The sequence below is a fragment of the Coptis chinensis genome, chromosome 4 (genome assembly GCF_015680905.1).
Source record: "Coptis chinensis isolate HL-2020 chromosome 4, ASM1568090v1, whole genome shotgun sequence".
Taxonomy (NCBI): domain Eukaryota; kingdom Viridiplantae; phylum Streptophyta; class Magnoliopsida; order Ranunculales; family Ranunculaceae; genus Coptis; species Coptis chinensis.
Genome location: NC_141459.1, coordinates 33,707,024 through 33,718,415, shown reverse-complemented (window position 1 = coordinate 33,718,415; position 11,392 = coordinate 33,707,024). Strand labels below are relative to the sequence as shown.

Genomic DNA, 11,392 nt, shown 5'->3' with positions numbered 1-11,392 from the left:
GGTTACAAAACCAAAAGGTTTACATCAACATTTTACTTCAACAACTATGAATGTAGAATAAACTTCAACGGATGGTGGGAGTACAGAGGTATGCAATTATATCTCCCATCTTCAACACCTAGGTAATCTACCATACCTTCAAAATTAAATATAATTTTATTGCTCTAGGAATCTGTAATTGAGTTTCCTGAACTACCCCATTAAAACATAGACTGTAACTCAAGAAAAGGTACATTAACAATTTGATTTAATAATAGCTTAATCAATATATATTGATAGTTTTTTGTTAAGGAACTAATTCACAATGTTATAATACTGTTTCGCAGGCATTACACAATGGAAATTAAATACACAAGACTTGCTGAGCTCAACCAAAAAACAAACAAGTGTATGTATAGTGAAAGCACATGTTAGCAGATTGTGGTTCCCTTTTAATCCGTTGAGCAGAAAACAAACTTTTGGAATAGACATGCTTCTCATTGATGAAAAGGTAAGAAATATAAATTTAATTAATAAAATCCATGCCAAGGTACAGGACAACCTAACAGACAAATTTGAAGAAAAACTAGAAGAGAGAAAAATTTTTACTTTTGAGAAATATGAAGTGGACAAAGAAGACAAGAGTTACCGTCCTGTACGATTTAACTGCAAAATTTTGTTTACAAAAGCAACTATAGTAACTCCTACCAACAAAGATGACAAGAGTATTGAAAATTACAAGTTCACTTTTGTTGGATTCGAAAAATTCCTTGCAACAGAAGATGCCTCAACTTGTGACTTGAAAGGTATTTTATAAACTTACTATTTTTTTTTATATTTTAATAATGTATATTCGAATGATCTAACAACATTTGTAATACAGATATAATAACAATTTTGAAAAAAAAATGGTAAAAAAAAACCACAAGGTTACAGAGAAATTACTTTGGTAGACGAAAGGTAAACATTAATTCAGAAGTACGCAATTTTTTCTTTTATTATTAAATTGTATTTGACAATTTGGGATAATCTACAGGGGATATGAGAAGAGCGTGGCTTTATAGGGACAAATGTCCAATACAATTGCTGATATAAGCAATAAGGAAGAAAATGTTATTGTCATTCTGACATCTTTATTTCTGAAAAAGATTGGAAGTAAGTTTAAGCTTTAACATCATCTATGTATTAGTTTCCAAAATAATTGCTATCATACTAAATTTTTTCCTATTTAATAGTGAAATTCCAAGTGTGTGTCTCATCAGCAACAAAGCTTTACATAAATTTGGATTTAAAATATGTTCATGAAATGAGAAAACGGTAATTTATGATCAGTTTTATTTACAAAATTTTCAATTATTCATATTTTCTATATTGATTCTCTTTTTTAATTGTGAAGATTTGAAGACCCCGATAAAAAAACTGGAATAGAAGAAACGGACAACGAAGAACCAATTTCATTAGAGGAAAAAATGAGCAATGATAGGATAACAATAGAAGAACTCATAAGATATGGGATGGAACCAACCAATCAGGTTAGCCATTTAGTATTACATTATTTTTCATATATTTTCAATATCATGATTGATATAGTTAATTAGTTTTGTAATCTATTACCTTTTATAGGGAAAGGTCTTCACATGGAGAGGAAAATTTGTTAAGCTGTTAGGGACCAACTGGTACTACCAAACTTGCGTTAAATGTACCGTAAAACACGTTAATAATGGTTCAAAACGTACATGCACAGATTGTAGAGCCAAATATTTAAAACCAAAAAAGAGGTAAGTCTTCCAACAAATGTCTAATAAAAAGGATATTGAGTACAAATATTCTAAATGTTTTAATTTACATATACCTTTTAAAACTACGCGTTGAGGATGAAACTGAAATGACTACTTTTGTAGCTTTTGGTAACAAAGTAGAAGATATTGTGAAAGTACCAATTGCAAAAGTTCTTGATTTAGAGAAAAAGGCAAGTAAAGCATAAACACGGTTAACTTTATTTCAATATTAAATTATTATTAACTGTTTATTATATAATTTGCAGGGTCAAGATTTCGATGACATTCGAAAAGAACTTGAAAAAAATACTGATAGTGATTGGATATTTCAAGTCAAACTCAATAAATATAGTATGCATGACAAGTTTTCATCATTTACCATAACAAATATGGTATCTGAAGATAATAAGGATGCTGAATCAATGACAGAAAATGCCAAGGTATATTTAAATTTTATTACAATTCCTCTTCCGAATATTTTATTTACTATTTTTGAGAAAATAAATAACCAATATATTGTTATGTTAAAATGCAGCATCAGATTTCCAAAGAAATTACTGAAGAAACTCGACCATCAAAGAAAGCTAAAAAAATTAAAAGTAAAAGTGATGAGGACAGTAGAGTATCAAGCAATTGAAGAATCTTTTGGAAAGGAATAAATAGTTCTCAGTAGTTGAATAATTGTTTTTCTTTTATTAGGATTTTATCTTAATCATCAAGATATTATAATACATTCATCACTTTTTTGATAATAATGGCAGAGGCTAGATCATTATATAGGATGAATATAATGCAGCTCAGACTCGGACCCCATTATGAGAAGTAGCATACATCTTTGACAATAAAGATGTGTTATCTATCACACATAAACCTTGAAAAATTATGATATAAACATGATCTAAATTATTTTTTTTTTATTTTATTTTATTTTGGTTAAGCTAGGGATTGGCAAGCCCTCACCTGTTGTATTGCTTAAGAAACTCTTACATAGGTTGTTCCTTGGGCATCCTCCTCCACAATACTATGAAGGGGCTGATCAAGGGGGGGAACAAAGAAAAAAGAAATTACATTATGTGCATCTTATGATGGACTAATAGTAGCCAAATAGTCTGTTGCCCTATTCGTCTCTAGTACCACATGACTGAAGGAGATGTACTCAAAGAGGAGACTCACATTTTGGATGGCAGTGACTAAGTCCAGGCAGTACCAAGGGGGCTTCTCTTGCTTATTAATAGCATTTACTGCCCTTAGCAAATCTGATGCAACTTCCACTTTTAGAATCCTCTCATGGATGCATCTTTTTAACCCGACATCAATAGCTAAAAGTTCTTGGAATAACATTGATTGCATTCCGCTTTTTCCTGTGAAAGCCGCAACCACTTGACCTTTGCCTAAACTTAATTACTACACGGAAGCACAAAAAACATTCTCAAATAGAAAGCAAACTTTCATGCGTTGATATTGCTTAGCCTCGAATATTGATCTGTTTCTAATAAAGTAAAATATCAAAGTTTTAATATACGAAGATAAAGTCATAAACCAAATGAAAGTCAATGAAGAAGTTAACGGCTAAAAACTAGCTATTTTAATTGGTTGGTTTAGGACTTTAGGTGAAAAGGAAAGAAGGTCAATAAGTAGAACCACAAAAAACATTCTTCAATAGAAAGCAAACTTTCATGCGTTGATAATGCTTAGCCTAGTTTTTTTATTGTTATATCTATCTTTTACCGATTGATAACCTCTAATTTTGATATCTATCTAATTTAGATAAGTATTAATTAATAAAACTTCTAATCAAAGTACAAGTCCAACACAAGTATTGCACTAAGACAAAAATATGCCAAAAGAAACCTCTAAGAACTTAGTTTGAATTATATTGTTATATCAGTAGCTACTATGATTATTTAAAATACTGTAGGTAAACCACATGGATACCATAGATGTGGACGCAACTAATTGCAGATCGATAAATGTTGGAATGATGATTAGTGAAACATTAACTGATGCGTGGAATACAATTGAGCAAAATAGACTCTGTTACAACAGGAAAAACAAGAATACTATTTCTTATGAAGACTACAAGGGATTGACAGATGAGGTGAGTTGACGTGTGGTATAAGAATTTCAAATAAAGAATTAAGTTAGTCTATAAATTATGATTAAAATTGGCAAGAAATAATGCAGGTCAATACACCACTACGACATTATTCAATGATACTTGAACAAGAAAAAATTGATATATGTGTTAATATAGAGCATAGCCAACTGCGCTATATTGACTTCCCAAATCATTATATTTGGAACAAGAAGACAAAGGTATGTCACATGTTTTCTAAACAATTTCTTTTTATATAGTTTAATTTTTAGTTTTAGTTTTAAATTTTATTTATGTATTAGGAATGGATTCGAGAAGATCAGTAGCAGTGATTATTTTTTCAACTATCTTAACAAGGCATAGAAAAGAGAAACGCTGTCAATCGGAGATGAAGTAGATAAAGTATCAACAAAAGACATAAATGAAGATACATATTGAGATTGTCAAAGTTGCAAAAAGATACCGACTATGTAAAATAAATTTAGGAGATTTTGGTCAAAGACAATGTTCTGCATATTTGGATTTAATATTTATTTCTTTTGAAAAAGACAATCTTACCTTAACTAACTTGATGTGTATAAATAATGTTCGCAGACTTACATGTAAAATATTATTCACAAGACTTTAAATACATTCAAATTTGTAAAAGAATTACTGATAGCAAACATACACACAAAAAAACACGGATAGATATGAACATAAAAAACTATAAACAGCTATACAAGCCTTATGCTCATAAAATAGATGTCATATATGATGTAGTATACATGCTTATCAAAGAAAAACTAACTAACCTATTATCAAATTAAGATGTGGAGCACAACGAGTTATAGAAAATTCAGAGTAGCAAGTTATCTGTCATGTGAAAAACCACGTCTACAACATCAAAATTGCTCCAATAGCTTTTCACCTGGATTCATGAAATAGGACACAAGGAAAGCAATTGACAATCGAGTCGTATCAAGAATGAGGAAAGGAGATGAAGTATCACTCAAGCATATTATTCTATAACTTACCGTTTACCAGCTGTCCTACCTCGCATAAATACACATGTGGTAAAATGCGGACAAATATTATTTTCATGATGAACCCAAGCACATCAGGGGGATCTACCACCCAAGTTTCTTCTAGGCCTTCTGGACTTGGTTCAAAAATATCTATGTCATCTGCAACATGTACCAACAATCGGCATGCAAACCAAGAACTGGTAAGTTGTGTTTCATAAAGAAATCCTTTTGGCAACAAAGAATCCTATATGACCTTTAAATACTGTGAGGAAGAGCTTACCATGACATGAGGAGCAATCCTAACACAATAAACATGAAATCCAATGTAAAATTTTAAGGCTCCTCCTGCTTTCAGAGTTTTAAGGACACAGTCTAAAGAGCCGGTGTAAGGGTACTTTCCAGTCGCATCGGGCTGCATCTTTTGTATTTGAGTTTTAACGTAATCAAAGGGTAGACTGCAAGTCGGGTTTAAGAATCTGAAACAAAGACTTGCTCCTAGAGAAGGAAATGAAACAGGAACAGTTCAGCAAACCAAAGAGCACAAATATGGCTATTCCTTTGCACAGACATCAGACTCCAAGAAACTCTACAAGAGAAATATCTGAAATAGTATGATTATAGTGTATTGGCCAAGTGACTCAGTCAGAGATTCAATTATCAGGCACTTAATACTCGAATCACTTTTATCCAGCATAGAAAGAATATGCAAAATATTGAGAAGAAATGAGGTCATTCGTTGTGGTAAAGAACTTTGTTTTAACTTTTATCTAGGAAAGGCATCTCAAAAATAGAATTTAACTTGCAAATTTATAATACAAACAATTAATAATGTGCATATCCATGTAATTAAGCAAACAGAGAAAACTAATAAACACTACCAATGCCTATAGATGCATACGAAACGAAATGATTATATATCTTACCGATTATAGTACTAGCTTCACCCAGACCAAATGTATCCTTACAAAACTCAACACTTTGATCGTAGGAAGTGAGCATGCACATATTTAATGCCATTGCCCTCACTACAGTAGGCCCTACACCTTTCCATAGGGATAGAACCCCTTCATCTGCAACAATATGATATAGAGCATGGAACACATTTTTGTAGTGCCTTCTTTGTTCAAGAGGTAAGGTGGCATCAGCTTGCATTCGAATGAGTGCTAAATCTGTTGGACTGCCAATGCTAGATCCAATTGCTCCAACTGTCAACCCACAAAGAGCCTTCTGATAGAGAGGTAGTGGCTTCCCATCATTAGCCTCAATTGCCTTATTAGTCAAAATCATGACGAAATTTCAGAAACCCAAAAAGTCAGAACCTATCTTGCCTCCATCAGTAAGTGATGAATTCTTAATATAATTGCATCTCTAATCTTTTATAGGGGTTAAGATCATCCACCAATAAGCTCACACGCATGTGTATAATAACAACACTGTGATCGATCATAAATGTAAAGGAAGCATTCCTTTAACGAACTTAAGTAGAAAGAGTAGATTGTTATATCAACAGAAGTGTACACTATGGTGGACTCCATTTCATTCATAAGATAAGGGTACAGCATCAAAGTGAGTGACTAGGTGTGCAATAGAACTTGGTTCAGAAAAATATTGAAGACATCTCCATTAGAGACAATCTGATGTGGCTGAAAACAAGAGCTACAAAAAGAATCAACTTATATACAAAAATCTTGCTTGGTATATATATAGACAACATTGGAGAGCAATCCATGGTGGATTTTATACTAAGCAGGAATTCAAAAGGAATTTTTTATTTGTGTTGTTACAAAACCCTGCTAAGAAATATTGTGGCCTCAGTTACATTTGCCATAATTTTACACTACTTAAAGTTACAGACTTATAGGGATGTATATCGTCCTTTTCTTTAATCAGTAAATACATATGTGAGTAAGCAAGTAACTGATAAAGATGTGTATAGTCATCACCTAAATGATCCGAGCCTTGCAGTTTTGTATGTAGCTTGCCTCAGTAATCCAGCTGACAAATAAGCTCGATCTGCTGTGTCCGGGGCAACACAAAGAAGCTAGCGTTTAAAGTGTTGCACCACCACCGAGTACCTATCAAATGCATTGAGATGGCTTATTTAAAGGTTGGGAAATTTTGTAGATTTATACGTAAATTATATAGAAACTTTGCAAGACGAACAGAATATACAGAGGGAAATGGAGCAGCAGCAGACCAAATAGCCCTTCAATCATGCTCTTAGAGCTCTATCATCTTATATCTAATCATCCCCTTTCAAACACCTTCAAATCGGCCTATAAATAAATTACATGCCTATGTACCCTTTCAAGTATAATCTACAAGTACAACAATCCCTTCTAAAGAAGAAAACAACTTCCACCCACAACACCAACGAAAATTAACAAGCTTACAAACAAATTATAGTTGAACAACTTCAAAATTTTAAAGACTTATTACTAATGGATGAATTGACCTCATCAAAAAGAGTTTAACTTTTGAAAATTTTGTTAACAGCACCTGAAGTAGTGATAATTTACACTACCCCATAGGGTTAGACACCAGCGTTCCCTACCCATTTTTCAGGTGCCCAAAGAACAATAGAACTTCTATGCATCGATTTTCAATCCTATGTTAACGCAAACCTGGTACCGCAACTGGATCTGATGCAAGAAAAACTTGCACATCAAATGACGATATTAAACAAAATGATGATATAGCAGTAGTGACATGTAACAACAAGGTCCTTTTTTAACAACATTCTTACCTTTTAAGATAGCTTCTACACATACCTAAGAACAACCATCCCAGTGCTTGCTACTTGCCCTGTTGCCACCTGTAATGAACATTGATTCATTTTTATTTCTTGAACATTATACAGTTCACTTAGACCCCAATCGGAAAAGATTGCCATATTAACAAGATGCTAAAAAAGGCAACTCCAAAAAAAAAAGATTACAGAGTAATGGTAGCCTTCACAAAGGCAATAGTAATTGAACAAAGATTGGCTCTGAGTATGCTAACTGGAGCACTTTCAGTGCATATAAAAGCATTAGATAAATGATTAGTTATGATATAAGTGGGTGGGGATGGGGAAGGACATGGAGAGAACATAGGAGTTGGACAGAATTCATCAAAACTTATATTCTTATTAGCCAAAGCTGCATCATAGGAGAATAAATTCACAGGTAGATTGTGTGAATTTATACAAGTTTGGGGTTGATAACTTCTATAGTTATCTGTTTCTAATCAGATGGAAACATTTGGAAATGGTGCGAGAGAAGATGAAAGATAAGTGTATACAGACTGAAACAGGTAATAATTCAGCTCAATTGGTGAACCACCATCCTGTCTTTTTCCACCGCAACTAGCTCCTCGTCTTTTTTTTTTTTTTTGCTAAGTGGGTTAGAATTGTATTATTGACGAAAAGAAAAAGAAAAAAAATGTATAGGTATACAGTAGTAGAGAGGCCTCCCTAACTACTTCAAATCAAGCTCAGTCAAACCTATAGTAGGCTAGATCCGGAACCTCCCATTTATATAGCCATAGGGTTTTTCCTTCACACAAAAAGCTGGTGTTGTTAACTAAGTTAATCCCATAATTTGCCGCCATATCAACTGCCAAGTTGATATAATTTGCCGCCATAATTTGCCGCCACCGCAACTAGCTCCTCGCCTTTCCTGGACATTGGTATATCCATATCATGAATACTTCCATGAACCCTATCGGCACACTGGCTTTCTGTCTCATATCTCTTCCTTTATTATATTATAATCTCCTCCTAATCAGGGCATCCAAGACCCTAACCCCAAAGAAAAAACATAGGTAGATCGCTCAAATCCCTATCTTCATAACCAAACAATAAATCACCTTACCTTCTAAAAACAGTTTTGAACATATTAGAATACCCAAGACATTCTTATACCATCTTCCATTTTTATATAGAAGAGGGGAAGGCCAGTATTTATATCCATGTTCATTTGCTTTAATCAACCAGTTGGATCAAACTGAGATACTATTAGATCGAATCAATACATTTCCCAAAAGTACATGATAACAATGGAATACAAACAAGCGGTGAAGCATATCATAATTGTAAAAAATAAAAGAGAACGAATGGAATCAGTGTATCCCCTTGAAATTGATTCACCCAGATAAGGAGATTAAAAACTGAAGATTTTTTAAAGTCGGATGTTTCTATAGAATGAAAACCTCATTAAATAACAATAAAATAGGATAAAAAGACCAACTTGCTAGCAGCTTTTGCAGCTCCTGAACCACCAGATAAATGATTGGTTGTTATATAAGTGGGTAGGGATGGGGAAGGAGATGGAGAGAACATAGGAGTTGGACAAAATTCATCAAAATTTATATTCTTATTAGCCAAAGCTGCATCATAGGAGTAGAATTTATACAAGTTGGGGTTGATAACTTCTATAGTTATCTGTTTCTAATCAGACGGAAACATTTGGAAATGGTGCGAGAGAAGATAAAAGATAAGTGTATATAGACTGAAACATGTAATAATTCAGCTCAATTAGTGAACCACCATCCTGTCTTTTTCCACCATAACTAGCTCCTCGCCTTTCCTGGACATTGGTATATCCATATCGTGAATACTTCCATGAACCCTATCGGCACACTAGCTTTCTGTCTCATATCTCTTCCTTTATTATCATATAATCTCCTCCTAATCAAGGCATCCAAGACCCTAACCCCAAAGAAAAAACATAGGTAGATAGCTCAAATCCCTATCTTCATAACCAAACAATAAATCACCTTACCTTCTAAAAACAATTTTGAACAGATTAGAATACCCAAGACATTCTTATACCATCTTCCATTTTTATATAGAAGAGGGGAAGGCCACTATTTATATCCATGTTCATTTTCTTTAATCAACTAGTTGGATCAAACTGAGATACTATTAGAATCAATACATTTTCCAAAAGTACATGATAACAATGGAATACAAACAAGCGGTGCAACATATCATAATTGTAAAAAAAAAAAAAAGAGAACGAATGGAATCAGTGTATCCCCTTGAAATTGATTCACCCAGATAAAGAGATTAAACACTGAATATTTTTTAAAGTCGGATGTTTCTATAGAATGAAAACCTCATTAAATAACAATAAAATAGGATAAAAGGACCAACTTGCTAGCAGCTTTTGTAGCTCCTAAACCACCATGCCCATCACAGATTCCGAAGAGTCCAAACTGCAATGTGGATATAATTAACGCAAACCAAATGGGGACAATCCATAGAAACTTCAAGACAAAACTTCAAAAATCAAAACCTGTTTCAATTCCTGGAAGAGGCCATTGGTAATAGCAAACATCCTCGCTCCATTGGAAGTTTTTTGCCTCCTCGGTGCAAACCCATCAGATCAGAAGCAATACCAACTCCAAAAGGAATTTGGTCTTCGACGTGAGTAATCTGAACCTCATAAATAAGGTGGAATGAAAAATCACAAACTGAAGATTGAAACATGATACACATTGTGGTATTTTAAAATGGTGCAAACATCAACTATTACAAAGTAACATATGTACTTTGTTTTACACGTGATGATGGTATATATAAATGCCTTAAATTGCCTCCTAATAATGAAATAAGATCAGAGGTATGGAAAATTAACAGTGAAATATATGTTTGTGTGGCAAAAGACTGGTAACATGGACATAAATAGGTGCTCTACTTTAAGTAACAAGGACAGTTAATTCTTCTATTTCATTTCTTATTCTTGATTATTTTCTATCATTAAAAGAATTTTACCCTGGCCAACTCCAAATGTTTGAGATCCATTACGTATAGGATGACGATGATGATAATCACTTTTTCCTCTATAATTGACGGAAGGAATTCTGCATAGCATGACAGTGACAATAATCATCTTTTTCTATGATTGATGTAAGAATTCTCGATTGGGATAATGACGATTATTATCGTCTTTACCAATTTTTTATTTTTTTTTTAGGGGGAGGCATCAAACTTTGCATCACCCGTACCAACTCATGACAATATTGCACACAAACACCTGATAGCCCCTATATCATACAAACATGACTTTCAAACTGCCATATTTACAAGTCAAATATTACAATCGGCATAAAACATGCTAACTACATAAAACCAACATAAAAGAACTAGAGGACCTACATTGTGACATAAATATCCCTATCATAAAAAGCATCTTCTACCAAGACTGGCAAAGAGCACACTAGAGAGTGGAATATATCCATACCCCTATAGAACCCTAATTCCAATAGATAAAGAAAACCAAGGGTCTAGAGTATAAATTGCATGACGAGCTTTTTAGTTCAATACAAGCAATGGAACTTCAACTCACAAATATATTTGAAGTTGTGCCAAGTGTAATTATGTCCCCACTGGACAGCTCAATGGGTTCACTCCAATGTCTACTTCCACTGTCAGGATTGTGAATCGTTAGAGAGTTCAAAAGTGTCCCATTTAGGCTCCCCATGTCCACCAATTCCCATTTCAGTTTCTGTCTACAAAACATTAGAAATTTAGAATACTCAATACCATC

At 33.4% G+C, this 11,392-nt stretch overlaps 1 pseudogene; it reads right to left on the bottom strand.

Moving 5' to 3' along the window:
- Positions 1-4,961: 4,961 nt before the first annotated feature.
- On the bottom strand, positions 4,962-8,773 carry LOC147503281 (mitochondrial dicarboxylate/tricarboxylate transporter DTC-like; annotated as a pseudogene).
- Between the last annotated feature and the right edge of the window lie 2,619 nt (positions 8,774-11,392).